This window comes from Leopardus geoffroyi, chromosome D3, assembly GCF_018350155.1.
Source record: "Leopardus geoffroyi isolate Oge1 chromosome D3, O.geoffroyi_Oge1_pat1.0, whole genome shotgun sequence".
NCBI classification, from domain to species: Eukaryota; Metazoa; Chordata; class Mammalia; order Carnivora; family Felidae; genus Leopardus; species Leopardus geoffroyi.
In genome coordinates, this window is record NC_059339.1 from 24543079 (window position 1) to 24559823 (window position 16745).

The 16745-nt window shown below is 37.3% G+C and overlaps 1 protein-coding gene across 5 annotated transcripts in view; it reads left to right on the top strand.

The window, feature by feature from the left end:
• TTC28 (tetratricopeptide repeat domain 28) overlaps nucleotides 1–16745 on the top strand; it is a 638834-nt gene that overhangs the window by 338706 nt on the left and 283383 nt on the right. The window lies entirely within an intron of this gene.

The following is a 16745-nucleotide window of genomic DNA, read 5'->3' on the forward strand; positions in this document are numbered from 1 at the left end:
TAGAACACGGTCAGTCACTAGGAGCGAACTGGGGAAGAAAAAAAACCTTTGTTTCAGTGGTGTGCTGGAATCTCCCCTTGGGAATGGGAGAGACTTCCATAAAGTCTCTCTCATCCATGGATGTCAGAAAAAAGGCTTTGAAAGCTGCCAAAATATATCATTCAAGGGAGATGGACTTCAGGTGATTTTATTCTCAAGATAATACTAAAGACTTTTCTCTTTGTTTATTTACTCTTAGTTTACAAACAGTTCTTAAAAGCCAGATAATCTGACTTCTTCATGTTAAGGGAATGAAAAGAGACTTCTAGATATAGATATACTGATGGCATTAAGTGAGAGCCAGGTTTAAGAACTAAACCAGCATAGTTGTCTAATAGGGCCATTTAGTGAAGGCTCGCATGGCGCTGCATTTGTACTCTATTGTCCTGACCTTTGGGATGCATATATATTAGCCCAATTACTGAATTGGGTCCAAAGACTTGTAATTAGGGCATAGGATTATCATAGGTATTAAAAAGGAGAAGTGAAAATTTTCTGGCTTCCCTCTTCTTAATAGTGTAATTTTCTATAGCCTGTATTATCTGGGTTTTATAAACCTTTGCTGTATAATAATAAGAAATCATTGAATTATAAGCATGGAAGGGACTTTGAGATAATACTGGAACCAGTTGTCTCCCCAAATCTTCCCATCTTCAAATTTCTGCCTGCCACAGCCACTCCATCTCCCCCTCTTTTGGCCTCTACTTCACCACCACACTAGTTCACAAACCTGCCTTTTGGGAAACCCTTCTTATGTATAAGTAAGACTGATTTTATCCCCTCTGGGACTAGACAGAAAATGTTCAGCCATAATTAATGGCCTGTGGCCTCTCCTTTTCCAAGCTGAAAATCCCATTAATTTTATTTTTTTTTCCCATTAATTTTCTCTTCAAAGTTTCTCATTATCAAAACTGGAATAATTTTTACACCCCCCCCTCCTGACTATTTCATTTTCACTGTCGCCCATTCTGGTTGCCGGTCAGCGTTGGCCACAGGGGAAGCCTTGTTTTGGGATGTTCTATCTAGCCCATGCCCCTGCTCTGTATTGCCAAAGCATATTTATCTGATTTCTAGACTGACCTGTAGAATTCCTGTTTTCTCTCACAGTGTCTCTTCTGTTGTGTTTGCCCCTGGAATCCTAGGGTACCATTCATTTTCTTGAAAATTTAATGCTTTTTTCTTACCTTTTCCCTTAATTTTTAAGGTTGCAGTTGAGTGCTGCTGCTTCTCTGCCTGAATTAAACAGGGAATCTTCATTCCCACATCCCTGAAACCAGCCAATGGTTTTTAAGACTGGAGTTAATATTGGTCTAGAACTTAAAGGAACATACAAAGAAATTATTGCAGTAATGTGTATTTCATTCAGTTTCAAAGTTTTAGTTGGCTAGTCTTCTGTGATGTAATTCAGTGAAGTGTGATGCCTGCTCGCAAAGCACCTAACGTGTAGAGCACTGTGCTGAGGGTTCTGGGTCTAGACAATGGGTGTGGGGGTCTCTCCTCTTGAAGGGCTGATGTTTTCTTTGAGACAGAACTTGAATATAACAAAAGTATTATTAATACAGTGCTTGAGCAATAAATAATGAGCATTCTCTTTAATCGCTGTCAAGATTCTCGAATTCCAGAGGAGACAGAGACTCCCAGGTATAGACCTGGGCAAGCTTTGTGAAACAGGTGGAACTCAAGTTGGCCCCTGAGTGAGATGTAGAAATTGGCGTGCGGGGTTCTAAAACCTGGTCACCATATCAGTCATGAGGGATAAGCTAGTTCATACCATTAACAAAGGTCTGATACTATTTTGTACCATCCTGTTTGTTTTAGTCACAGACTCCTAGTTTTTTTAAAAAGTAATAGTTATTAATTTCACCCAGTTATATAAAAAATTCATGAAAATAACCAGCCATAAGCCTACCATCCTTTCAATATTTTGGGTATAATCTTTTAGCAAATATGCACATGTAATTGTTTATTCAGAGAAAAATTGAAATCCTACTATGATACTTTTATAACTTGTTTTTTTGTTAATTTTTTCCACTTAATTTTTTACCTTTCTGCATTTTGTTTATTTATTTTTAATTAAAAAAAATGTTCATCTCATTTATTTTTGAGGGAGAGAGAGAGAGAGAGAGAGAGAGAGCAAGCAGGGGAGGGGCAGTGAGAGAGGGAGACAGAGGATCCAAAGCAGGCTCTGAGCTGCCACTGCAGAGCCTGATGCAGGACTTGAACTTACAAACTGTGAGATCATGACCTGAGCCAAAGTCGGACGCTTAACCAACTGAACCACCTAGACGCCCCCATTTCTGCATTTTATGAAATTTCTACTGAAGTCGTATGGTTTCATCACAAATTATTTCATCTCTACCCCTGCTGTTATATATTTAGTTTCAAAATTTTTGGTATTATAAAATCTGGAAAAACATCTTTGTAGATAAATCTTTGAACATATTTCTCATCATTTCCTTTGGCTAAATTATTAAAAGTGGGCTTGCTTGGAAAAATCGTATTAAGGCTTCTGATACTTAGCTCTCAGAAAGGCTATATCTGTTTTCCGTCCTACCAGCAATGTATCAGAGGTTCTATTTCCCTGCACTGGCCAACACTTGGAATTACTAACTAATAAATAACATAAACTAAAATGTCAGCTTGATAAGTAAAACCAAAAAGTGGTATATTGATTGCTGTTTTACTTTGCATTTCTTTAATTGCTATTGGGGCTATTTTTTTTTAATGTTTATTTATAATTATTGAGAGACAGAGAGACACAGAGTGTGAGCCGCGGGAGGGGTAGAGAGAGGGGGAGAACAGAATCTGAAGTAGGCTCCAGGCTGTGAGCTGTCCACACAGAGCCCGATGTGGGGCTTGAACTCACAAACTGCGAGATCATGACCTGAGCTGAAGTTGGTCGCCTAACCAACTGAGCCACCCAGGTGCCCCTGGGGCTGACTATTTTTAAAAATTTCTTTTATAAAAAGCTTGAATACTCATCCTTTTTTTTCTGTTGTGATATTTGATTATTTTATTTTTTTATGTATTTTTTTTTTGATGTTGGTTATTTAATATTGATCTGATACTAGGCCTTGCAGTATCAGCCCAGTGAGCTGTTGGACAATTTGTGTTCTAATGCACAGTTTTAATTATTGTTGCTTTATTGCACATTTTATATCTGCTATAAGCTTCATAACATTATTCTTTTAAAAAAAATCTAGAATATTCTTATCTTCCCTCAGTACCCCCAAATGAACTTTAAAATCACCTTGTTGAATTTTGGAGACTCTTCCATTGGTATTTTTGTTGGAATTGTATTAAATTTACATATTAATATGGATAAGTTGATGTCCTTTCAATAGTTGGTCTTCTGTTCAGGAGCCTGGTCTGCTCTTGCATTTCACCTTGTATGCCCTTCAGCGATTGATACTTTTAGGGAGAGTTTTTCCATATTTATTTATTTTTATTTGAATATAGTTGACACACAATGTTATATTAGTTTCAGGTGTACAACATAGTGGTTTTACAAGTTTATATATTATGTTCTGCTCACCACAAGTGTAGCTACCATCTGTCACCACACAGCACTATTACAATATCACTGACTATATTCCCTATGGCTGTGAAGTTTATTCCTGCAACTTCTCATTCCGTAACCGGAAGCCTGTATCTCCCACTCCTTTGACTCATTTTCCCCGTCCATCCCCTCCCTTCTGGCATCCATCAGTTTGTTCTTTGTATTTTTAGTTCTGATTCTGCTTTTTGTTTGTTTACTCATTTGTTTTTTTAGATTCCACATATGAGTGAAATCATATGGTAATTGTCTTTCTCAGTCTGACTTATTTCACTTAGCATAATACATTCTAGCTCCATCCATGTTGTTGCAAATGGCATGGTCTCATCTTTTTTTTAGGGCTACATAAAGACAAAGCTGGAGATATCACAATTCCAGATTATAAGATATACTACAAAGCTGTAGTAATCAAAATAGTATGGTACTGGCACAAAACAGACACATAGATCAGTGGAACAGAATATAGAACCCAGAAATAACCCCACATTTATATGGTCAATTAAAGTATGACAAAGGAGGCAAGAATATGAAATGGGGAAAAGACAGTCTCTTCAGTAAATGATGTTGGGAAAACTGTACATGTGGAATGAAATTAGACCACTTCTGGGACACTTGTGGGGCTCAGTCACCTAAATGTCTGACTCTGGCTCAGGTCATGATCTCTCGGTTTGTGAGTTCGAGCCCCGCATTGGGCTCTGTGCTGACAGTGCAGAGCCTGCTTGGGATTCTCTCTCCCTTTCTCTCTGTCCCTCCCACATCTTTCTCTCTTCCAAACTATGTAAATAGACTTAAAAAAAAAAAAAAAGAAATTAGACCACTTCTAACACCATATACAAAAATAAACTCAAAATGGATTTAAGACCTAAATGAGTCCTAGTCCTAAATGAGTCCTAGAAGAGTGCACAAGTAATAATTTCTCTGACATTGGCTACAACATTTTTTCTAGATATGTTTCTTAAGGCAAGGGAAACAAAAGCAAAACCAAAAAAAAAAAAACCAAAAAAACAAAAACAAACCCACAAACCATTGGGATTACATCAAAAAAGGAAAAAAAGCTTTTGCACAGCAAAGAAAAGCAAACAAAACAAAAAGGCAACCTACTGAATGGGAGAAAATATTTGCAAATGATATATTCAATAAGGGATTAAGATCTAAAATATATAAAGAATTTACACAATTCAATGCAATTTTTTCCTAGATATTTAATGTATCTCATTGGAAATAGGATATTTCTTTCCATTGTGTGTAGGTTTCTAAAATTAGGTACTGATGCGGGCATGTGGGTGGCTCAGTTTTTGATGCATGCAATTCTTGATCTTGAGGTTGTGAGTTTGAGCCCCACGGTGGGTGTGGAGATTGCTTAAAAATAAAATCTTAAGGAAACGCAACAAAGCAAAACAAACTAGGTACTGATGATATATAGGAAAGGTGTTTCTTTTACATGTTTTGCATGTTTTGGCGCATGTGAAAATTCTCTCATAGCTCATAATTTTTTGTTGATTCTTGTGAATTTTCTTGTAATGGAAATTTTTTGCAAATAATGATAGTTTTGTGCATTTCTTTCCTTATGTTATATCTCTACCTTTTTTTTGTCTAAACTTTTGCACTGGTGGAACTCTGAGAACTCTCCCCAAAAGAATCACTCTTCCTCTTGAGTACAAAAAGCTAGCGAATGTACTTTTTTTTTTTTTTTTAATTTTTAGAGAGAGAGAATCTTAAGCAGGCTCCATGCTCAGCGTGGAGCCCAATGCAGGACTTGATCCCATGTCCGTGGGATCATAACCTGAGCCAAAATCAAGAGATGGACGTTCAGTCAACTGAGCCACCCATGTGCCCCATCAGAGAATGTGCTTTCTATGATTATCCTACTCTTACATTGTATCTGTGACCTCAAAATGTACCTTGGTTTCCCTTTTGCATTATTTTGATATTGAAATAAAATATAGGACACTGACTTTTTTTTTTTTAATTTTTTTTAACGTTTATTTATTTTTGAGACAGAGAGAGCATGAACAGGGGAGGGTCAGAGAGAGGGAGACACAGAATCTGAAACAGGCTCCAGGCTCTGAGCTGTCAGCACAGAGCCCGATGCGGGGCTTGAACTCACTGACCGCGAGATCATGACCTGAGCCGAAGTCGGCTGCTTAACCGACTGAGCCACCCCTGCACCCCAAGGACACTGACTTTTGAAGCAAAAGCTAACCACTGTGAATGGTGTGGTAATGAGGATACCAAGCTACATCTTTCTGCATTTTATATCTTTGGCCCTAGTATATTTTAATATTTTCTCAAATAGTGAGGTAACAGCCTGAAACCACTCTGTCCACGTACTTAAAAAGCAGTAGGTTTTTCTTTTATACAATTACTCTCAGAAACTTAATAGGGGAGGTGATACCTTCTCCACAGGAATTTTTCATTCTAACTAACCTTCTATCTGCTCTAATGGTTTGAAAATTAATTTCAGGTGCCCATAGAGACCTTCCTATGAGCTAATATTAATTGCCAGATGAGTGCATAAATTATACTGTATTAGAGATGTTGTTCTCTATTTAGGAATCTGATATGCAAATATGCTGATGACTCTGAAGCTTTTTTCATCAGTCTGATTTCTCTCCTGGGTGTCATATTTCTTTATCCAACTGCTTCCTGGACACCCACCTTCAATTCCTAACTTAGCCCTCAGTCGGTGCCTATTTCTGCATTCGCTGTTTGTCCTCCTGTTGCCAAGCCACCTAACTCTCACCTTTGGCTTGTTCCTGGGTTCTCTTCTTTCTGGCAACCTCTTTTCTCGGTCCTCCCTTCCACCATGCCATCTTTTACCTGGACTGTTGTAGAACTTCCCACTCTTTCCAACACATACTCTCCTACAAGTAAAGGAGAGGTGTCAACCGCTTGGACCTATGAGCACAGCCTGAAGTTGCCGCCGTTAACTAGGTAATTTCTTTCAAGTGTAGTGCAGTGCCTGAGAATGTGAACTTCAGTATTAGACAAACTTGAACTTTGGCTCTGACACTTATTAACCATGTGACTCTGCAAATTATTTAACTCTTCTAGGTGTGATGGACATGTGAGTTATTTCTAATGTTTGGCTTTTATGAAAAAGCTGCTAGTAAGCATTTTTGTAGATGTCTTTTGGGAAACATCAGCAATGTTTCTTCATACATATGTTTAGACTTATTAATTTTTACCAGCTTTCCAAAGTAGTTATACCAAGTTACATCATCAGCAATATAAAGGATGTGAAGCCTTAATAGCAGATAAATAAAAAGTAAAAAGGGACACCTGGGTGGCTCAGTTGATTAAGTGTCCAACTCTTGATTTAGGCTCAGGCCATGATCCCAGGGTTGTGAGATCGAGCCCCACGTCGGGCTTTGCTCTGACAGCATGGAGCCTGCTTGGGATACACTCTCTCCCTCTCTCTCTGCCCCTCCCCCCTCTCAAAATAAAATAAATAAAACTAAAAAAATAAAAAGAACAAGGTATATGGAAACACAAATATCTGAGTAGATAACTCTGTGTGTGTAGTTAACATTTTGATTTTATTTTTTGAGAGACAGAGACAGAGCGCTGGTTGGGGAGGGGTGGAGAGAGAAGGATACACAGAATCCGAAGCAGGCTCCAGGCTCTGAGCTGTCAACACAGAGCCTGATGCGGGGCTTGAACCCATGAACTGTGAGATCATGACCTGAGCTGAAGTCAGACGCTTAACTGACTGAGCCACCCAGGTGTCCCTGTGTGTGTAGTTACATAGAGGAAGTGATTCTAGTAGTAACTACTTTGTTTATTGTTGTGAGAATCAAATGAGTTCATGTAAAGTGTTTTCTTAGCACAGTGCCTAAGACACAATAAGAATTCAAAAATGGTGCTACTGTTATTATTGGCATTATCTTTGGCACCATCATTTAAATGAGTCACGTGCAGTTGCACATGCCTATGTAATATTAGAGTTTAATTCAGTGTAAAATTGTTTTCCCCCAGATAGTCAAGTAAACTCAACACTCTTGGGAAAAGTGCTATTTATTTGCTAGGTAGCTTTGCGTACTTCTTGTCATACTGGAAAATGTAAATACTGTAATTTGTGAAATCTGTTTTACCTCTGCCCTGATTCTAGTTTCTTCTCAATTTGATCCATCACCTACAGAGATCTATGAGTTATCCCTCAAAAATTTAGTTCTGATCACACAATTTTCCTACCTAAAATCCTTTGACAGCTTTCTCTTGCCTTCAGGATAAAGTCCAACCCCCTTCATAACCTTTTCCCATTGCTTCAGCTATTCAGTATGTCACACGCCTTAGCATCTGTTCATACTAGCCTGCTTGTCATACTTTGTTCAATGTGCCTTATACTTTCCCCTCCGTATCTTTACTCATTCTGGTCTGCATAGAAGACCCCTTCTTTGACCCCTCAGCAATATTTTCCGTATTCAGGTTTCATTAAATTGCCTCTGCACCATGAAAGCTCTTTTAAAATTTTTATCTTTTTACTCATTATCATACAAATGTTGGTGAAGCCTACTTTACCAATCTTTTTTTTTTTAATGGTTAATCCCTTTTGTGTTCTGTTTAAGAGAATGTTTGTGTATCCCAAGGTCATCAAAATATTTTTCTGTGAGGCTTTACTGTTCTACCTTTTGCATTTAGGTCTCCTGCCACTTGGAATTTACATTTGTGTTTGGTTTGGGGTAGGGATCAAAGTTCAGCTTTTTCCCTCATATACATATCCAATTAACACAGAACCATGTATTCACAAGACCACACTGTATGCTCCTTTTGTCGTAAGTCAGGTGTAAGGTATATAAGGACTCTCTTTTCTGTGTTGTTGATTTCTTTGTCTACTCCAGTGGCGTAGCTGCTTTACTGTGGCTTTTTAATGAGCCTGGAATTCTAGTAGCTTTATTTTTCTTTAGGATTGCTTTGGCTATTCCAGGTTATTTACATTTATATACATGTAAGTAAATATATGTATTTTAAAATAAGCTTATTGTTCCCCTTTCCTTCACTCAAATATCCTGCTGGGATTTTGATTAGGATAGCATTGAATCTATAAGTATATTTGAATCTAATAGTCCATGAACATGGTATATTTCTGCATTTATTTAAGCCTTGTAAAATCTATTCCAGCAATGTTTTATAGTTTTCAGTGTAGAACTATTGCATAATTTCCTTTAGTTTTATCCTTAGGTGTTAGGTGTGTGTGCGTGTGCACATGTGCCTTTTATTGTAAATGATATTTTATTATTTTCCTTTAATTCAGCAGTATTTTATTTATGTTTAAACTCTAGTGTAATTAACATACAATGTTATATTAGCTTCAAGTGTACAATATAATGATTTAACAATTCTATACATTGCTTAGTGCTCATCATGATAAGCGTACTCCTAATCCCCTTCACCAATTTCACCCACCCCCCATCCACCTTCCCTGTGGTAACCATTAGTTCTCTATTGTAAATGGTATTTTAAAATTTTATTTTTCCCAGGTTGTCCTCCTTGACCCCAGATATTCAACAACCCTTGGAACAGGTCAATTTGCTCATACATTTATATTCCCATACCACTTTGTTTTTCATTCTTATGTTTTTACCATTGTGTAAGTAATATATGAATTAATTATTGATGTAAAAGATTCAAACGTTATCCTTTCCAGAAGTGACCCCTGTTACCAGTTTGAAGAATTTCCCTTCTAGATCTACACTGCCCACTATGGTAGCCACTACCACACGTAGCTGTTCGCATTTAAAATGTGAATAGTTTGAATTGAGATGTGCTGTAAATGTAAAATACACACTAAACTTTGAGGACTTACAATGAAAACAAAGAACGCAAAGTATCTCATTACCAAGTTTTTACATTGACTGCAGTATAATAATATTTTGGATACATTGGATTAAATAAAATATGTTATTAATTCCACTTTTCTTGTTTTACATTTTTATGTGGTTACTAGAAAGTTTAAATTATTATATTTGTATTAGGCAGCATGGCTGTAGCCCATTTTCTGTTAGGGTTCTGTTTTTCATATGTGAAAATATGATATTGTTTTACAAATAGTTTTTTCACTTAATAGTCTTAAACCTCTTTTCATGTTAGCACATGTAGATCAACCACATTCTTTTGAACTTCCGTGTAGTGCTATGTATTATGGATATACCACTCATCTGCTGATGGAATGTTCAGGGAGATTTTTTTTTCTTTTTACAAACATGGTCGCAACAAAAAAGACCTTGTACAAGTCACTTTATATACATTTAGGAGTAGTGTCTAATAAGTGGGACTCCTGGGTGCACAGCTATTATACACATTTTAAATTAAAAGATTTTTCCGGGGCGCCTGGGTGGCGCAGTCGGTTAAGCGTCCGACTTCAGCCAGGTCACGATCTCGCGGTCCGTGAGTTCGAGCCCCGCGTCAGGCTCTGGGCTGATGGCTCAGAGCCTGGAGCCTGTTTCCGATTCTGTGTCTCCCTCTCTCTCTGCCCCTCCCGCGTTCATGCTCTGTCTCTCGCTGTCCCAAAAATAAATAAACATTGAAAAAAAAAATCTAAAAAAAAAAAAAAAGAAATTTAAAAGATTTTCCCAAATTGTACACACAAAAGGTTGTTCTAAGCCTGTAAGCACTTGATATCAGTCTTTTAGTTTGGGTTTTTGTTTTTGTTTTCAAATTGACTGGCAAAATGTAGCCTCTAGTGATATCTCAGTTATAGCACTTATCATTTGTTTGTAATGGTGCTCTTCTCCCCATTGTGTAATTGGCAGCTTCTGGAGGGAGAGGAGAATAGCTTATTTATATCTATAATCTCATTCATTCACTCATTCAACACATGTTTACTATGCCCCAGATGCTATAATGCCTTTGGGTATAAAGGTGAATGTGCCATTGTTCTTGCCCTCAAGGGGCTCAAATATTCTGGTAAGCCATCTGCAGTGTTCCAGTCCAGTGTCCATAAATGCATATCAGCCTGGAGGAAAAACATTGAGGGTTATAGGAGGTAAAGAGTGCTTTCATCATCTTGGTTCTTAGGAATGGTGGTCTTCATTTTATTCAGAGCTGGAGAGGAAGACTTATGGAAGCCCAGTTGTAAATACCAACTAAGTTTACTCTCCTTTTCTGCAGCTACTTTGTGTCAGTAACTAAAATCTAAAGTTTATATTCAGAAGACTATATTTTGATAATATCTATCACATAAAAGATGAAAAAAAGATTTTTTAAATCTTTATTTACTTTTGAGAGAGAGAGAGACAGAGTGCAAGTGGGGGAGGAACAGAGAGAAAGGGAGACAGAATCTGAAGCAGGCTCCAGGCTCCAAGCTGTCAGCACAGAGCCCGATGCGGGGCTCGAACCCACAAACCGTGAGATCATGACCCCAGCCGAAGTCGGACGCTTAACCTACTGAGCCACCTAGGCACCCTGACATAGAAGATTTTTAAAATGAAATTTCATTCTTTGTGATTTTGAAAAGTAAAGATAAATGATAATCATTGTCAATTTATGAACCTGTGGGTTTACAGAAACTGTTACTGCCCCTGTCCTTCTCCCTGCCAAAGGGCTACTTGACTTTTTGAGAAAATTGATCCTTCTAGATTTCCTTTAGGATGTAGCTACAGGAAATTAATTAGACAATTTTTGATGACATCATCGTGACCACAGCTCTTTTTCTGAAAACAATGCTATTTTTCTTGGACCTTTTTGCAGTATTTTCTACACTGTGTGTATTAGTATATTAGTATGAAATCCACACAAAAATTTGTGGGGGGGGGGGGTGAGAGAGAGACACACAGAGACAGAGGCAAAGAATGTAGTGAAATAATTATTTTACTTCCAGTAGTACAGGAGTGTAGGTTAAAAGGTAAAAAGCATTCCAGTTTAGCAGAGAACCATGTCCTCACAGGGAGTATTAAGTTCAGGAGGGGAATGCTTGGCAATCTTTTCAGTGGTGTGTATCTTACAGGCTTTTAAGAAACAAATAAGATTCTTAAGCTGTAACTCTTCAAATCACTGAAGAGTTGGAAAGTAGACACTTGTGAGGAATGGAGATAGGACATCAATTTCTTGATTGTGCTCTTTGTACTTTGTATTACAAATTAGCTGAGCCAGAGCTTTTGAGCCTGTAATGACTTATAAAAAGCTCTTTTTCTCATACTGATAAAATAGCTCTTGCCTCAAAAGAAATTGCAAACCCAGTGAATACATGAGTATGTATGTGTAATGTCTGATATGTTTGCAAATCATTCTGCCCCTAGCTGTTCCATTCTCCAGCTAATTTTTTCAAGTTCTGCTTTATCATCGCTTCACCCATTACCCATTTTGGGTATCCTCCTCCAGGCCTAGTGTTTTGTAGTCTCTTCTACAGAGTAGAAGAAACTTCAGACTAGGAATAAGGAGAGCTGAATTCGAATCCTGGTTTTGCAACTAGTGGCCATATATAGACCTCTTCTGGGAGCCCTCTGATTGCTGGTTCACAATCTGTAAACAGGAAGACCAGATCAGATGATGTTTTATTGTTCAGTGTCATAGCCATTAGCCAAGAGTAGTTACATTAAATTAATTGATTAGAATTAAGGTAAACAATTCAATTCCCCACTCACAACAACTACATTTTAAGTGCTCAATGGCCCATGTGGTTAGTGGCTGCCATATCAGATATCACAGAAAAAAAAAATCTATTATCTCAAAGTTTTATCAAGTAGAACTATTGAAGTTTTTTGTAGTTTTTTTTTTTTTTTTTTCCAACGTTTATTTATTTTTGGGACAGAGAGAGACAGAGCATGAACAGGGCAGGGGAAGAAAGAGAGGGAGACACAGAATGGGAAGCAGGCTCCAGGCTCTGAGCCATCAGCCCAGAGCCCGACGCGGGGCTCAAACTCACGGACCGCGAGATCGTGACCTGGCTGAAGTCGGACGCCTAACCGACTGCGCCACCCAGGCGCCCCAGTTTTTTGTAGTTTTAATCTTTAATCAGAGGGAAAAACGTGCATCAGTGTGAATCACAGACCACCTTCATTTTTCCATAGTACCTGACATTTATACTAGACTCATCTGTATTTTCTGTTGATACACAGGAAAAGAGGGAAGATTCTGCTTCTGATAATGGCAGTGTAGCTAGCCACATATAACAACTATGAACTTTGGGAAAAATATAAAACAAACAGTTACATGGAGGTGCTGGAGAGTGACCAAAAGCCAGCAGAAATTGAAGGAGAATTGACACTTGGAAGAAGGGAATAACACTAGATGAATTTCCGTTTTTTTAAAAATTGCATTTTAATACCAGTGTAGTTAACTTACACTGTTATATTAGTTTCAAGTGTACAATATAGTGATTCAGTAATTCTGTATATTACCCAATGCTCATCAAAATAAGTGTACTCTTAATCCCCTTCACCTATTTTACTCATCCGCCCCATCCACCTCCCCTCTATAACTATCTATTTGTTCTCTGTGGTTAAGAGTCTGTTTTTTGGTTTGTCTCTGTATTACTTTTGTTCATTTGTTTCTTAAATTCCACGTATGAGTGAAATCAAATGGTATTTATCTTTCTCTGGCTTATTTCATTTATTAGCATTATACCCTCTAGATCCATCCATGTTGTTGCAATGGCAACATTGCATTTTATGGATGAATCATATCCCACTGTATATATATACCACATCTTCTTTATCCATTCATTTACTGATGGACACTTGGGCTGTTTCCATAATTTGGCCATTCTAAATAATAATTCCCTATTTTTAATGTTTTTATTGCCAGAGTGTCAGCACCATACACCACAATGCTACTGAAATGTATACAGAAACCTGCAGCGTTACTGGTTGTAGAATCAGAGGACCGAGTTGGCCTCAACAATGGTAACCAGAAAGTAAGGAGGGGATCTTGGAAAGGAGAGATCTACAAAGAGAAGACCCAGATTCTGTGTATAAATTATTTTTTCCCCTAACGTTTATTTACTTATTTTTGGAGACAGACAGAGATAGCACAAAACGGGCAGGGTAGAGAGAGGGAGAGGGAGAGAGAATCCCAAACAGGCTCTGTGCTGCCAGCACAGAGTCCAGTGTGGGGCTCAAACCCATGAAGCTGTGAGATCATGACCTGAGCCGCAACCAAGAGCTGGGCGCTTAACTGACTGAGCCACCCAGATGCCCCTCTATGTATAAATTCTGATCAAATTTCTGAGTAATCTCTGAAGTAAGCATATGAGGGCAGATTCCAAGCAATTTGGCTAAGGCTGAAGGAACTGAAGAGATTTCAGCTGCTGCTCACTTTAGGGCAGTTTGGTGTTTGAGTTTGTTGGGGTTAACTGCCTGCAAAAACAAAAAAGTTGATACTCTGTAGGTATAATATAACAAAGTCCTGGGTGTCTACAGTGTATCATTCACAATGTTCAGGATATATTCTAAAATTATTAGTCATAGGAAGAAACCGGGAAATGATTTATACTGAAGAGAAAAGGCATTCAATGAGACCAACCCCAAATGACCCAAAGGTTGGAACTAATAGATAAGAGTTTTTAAAGTTATAGCTATATTCAAATATGGAAAGTAAAATACACTCCTAGTAAATGGAAAGAAAATATCAATAGAGGAATAGAAACTATAAGAAAGTAGGGGTGCCTGGGTGGCTCAGTTGGTTAAGTGTCTGACATTGGGTCAGGTCATGATCTCACAGTCTGTGAGTTTGAGCCCCGCCTCAGGCTCTGTGCTGACAGCTCAGAGCCTGGAACCTGCTTCGGATTCTGTGTCTCCCTCTCTCTCTGCCCCTCCCCCACTCACACTCTGTCTCTCAAAAATAAATAAATATTTAAAAAATTAGTTAAAAATATACTAAAAAAAATTAAAGAAAGTAAAATGAAAATTTTAGCCCGGAAAAGTACAATATCTGAAATAAAAACATTCACTGAGTGGGTTGAATATTGGAGATGATAGAGAAGAAAATATGACCTTGAGGTTGGGTCAATTGAAATGATCTAATCTGAAAATGAGAGAAAATAGATTGAAAAGAATTAACAGAGCCTCATTGTCTTGTGGGACAGAGGATGATACACACACACACACACACACACACAATGTTGTGTGAAGGATAAAATAAACAAAATAATGAAAAAAATGTTGGTAGAAATATCACTAAAATTTCCCTAAACTTTTTAAAAATAAATTTACAGTTTCTAAAAATCTAGCTAAACTCCAGCAGAATAAATACAAAGGAAACCACACCTATGCAATTTATAGGGAAATGACTATAAACCAATTACAAAGAAAAAACTCTTGAAAGTAACCAGGGAAAAATTACCCATTACATAGAGAGGGACCAACTGTACTAATGATGGCTGATTTCTTATGAGAAATATTAGAGTCCTGAAGACAGAACACAAGTTTTAAAATGCTGAAAGGAAAACAAACAAAACCCTGTTAGCCCAGAATTCAAGAATGAGCAAAAAGAATTTTCAAGAATGATATTTCAAGAAGATATATAAAGATAAGTGAAAACCAAGAAAGCTCAACAGACCTGCACTGTAGAAAAGATTGAGGGAGGATTTCCAGGCTTACGGGAAATGGTATCAGATGGAAACTCAAGAAAATGGATCTTCGAGAAAGAGGAACAGCACCATAAATAATAAATAGGTGGGTAAATATAAAGTACTGCTTTTACTTTTTTCCTTATAATTTAGAAAATATGCATATGGCTGCTTAAAGCCAAAATTATAGCATCAAATTGTAGGATTCTAAGGCATACATGGATGTCACATATTGGATTTTCCTTGTTAGAAATGTGAATGGTAAAAGCACTTTAGGAAAAGGTCTTGCAGTTTCTTTAAAATCTAAACATACGTTCACCCTTTGGCTTACCAAGTCCTCGCCTAGGTATTCACCCCAGAGAATTGAAAACATAAGTCCACATAATGACCTGTACAAGAATGTTCATAGCAGTTTTATTCATAATAGCAAAATCTGAGAATAGCCCAAATATTTCTCAATGGAAGAATGGTTGGATAAACCACTATATAGTTGTGAAAAAGATGCAGCAACATGATGAATCTCAGAAACATGAGATTGTGTGAAAGAAGTAAAAAACAAAAGAATGTATTTTACGATTGCTTTAGCAACAAGTTCTAGAACAAACAAAACTAATCTGTGGTGGAAACAGATCAGTGTTTGCCTTTGGGAGCCAAAATGGGGGCCAGGATTGACTGAGAAGGTATATAAATGAACTTTCTGGGTCAAGCACATTTTCTAGATCAAGCACATTTAGTAAATCGTTAGTAATTGCAGAATCTTTATACATGCATATATGATATATATACGTATATAATATACATATATATGATATGTATACATATATATATATATATATATTTTTATACTTCAGGTTTTAATCCAATACTATTTTTTTTATATATGAAATTTATTGTCAGATTGGTTTCCATACAACACCCAGTGCTCATCCCAAAAGATGCCCTCTTCAATACCCATCACCTACCCTCCCCTCCCTCCCACCCCCCATCTACCCTCAGTTTGTTCTCAGTTTTTAGGAGTCTCTTATGCTTTGGCTCTCTCCCACTCTAACCTCTTTTTTTTTTTTTTCCTTCCCCTCCCCAATGGGTTTCTGTTAAGTTTCTCAGGATCCACCTACCCTATGACCCAGCAGTAGCACTGCTAGGAATTTACCCAAGGGATACAGGATTACTGATGCATAGGGGCACTTGTACCCCAATGTTTATAGCAGCACTCTCAACAATAGCCAAATTGTGGAAAGAGCCTAAATGTCCATCAACTGATGAATGGATAAAGAAATTGTGGTTTATATACACAATGGAGCACTACGTGGCAATGAGAAAGAATGAAATATACATATATATTTTAGTTCACATGTACGAATTTTAGTTCACTATCAAAAAGTCGTGTTTTCAAAGCACTTATCAGAATGTTTTATTCTCCCTGAATAAAATACTTCAATATACGCCTGTATCATATATATATGTATGTATGTATATGTATATATGTGTGTGTGTATATATATATATATATATATATATATATTCACTGTATAATTCTTAAAACTTTACTTTGTCTTTGTGATTTTTCACCACAAAATGTTGGAAAAATTGAAGAATAAAGGATTAGGTGGTGAAAGAGGAATAAGCGGTATTTCTAATGATCAG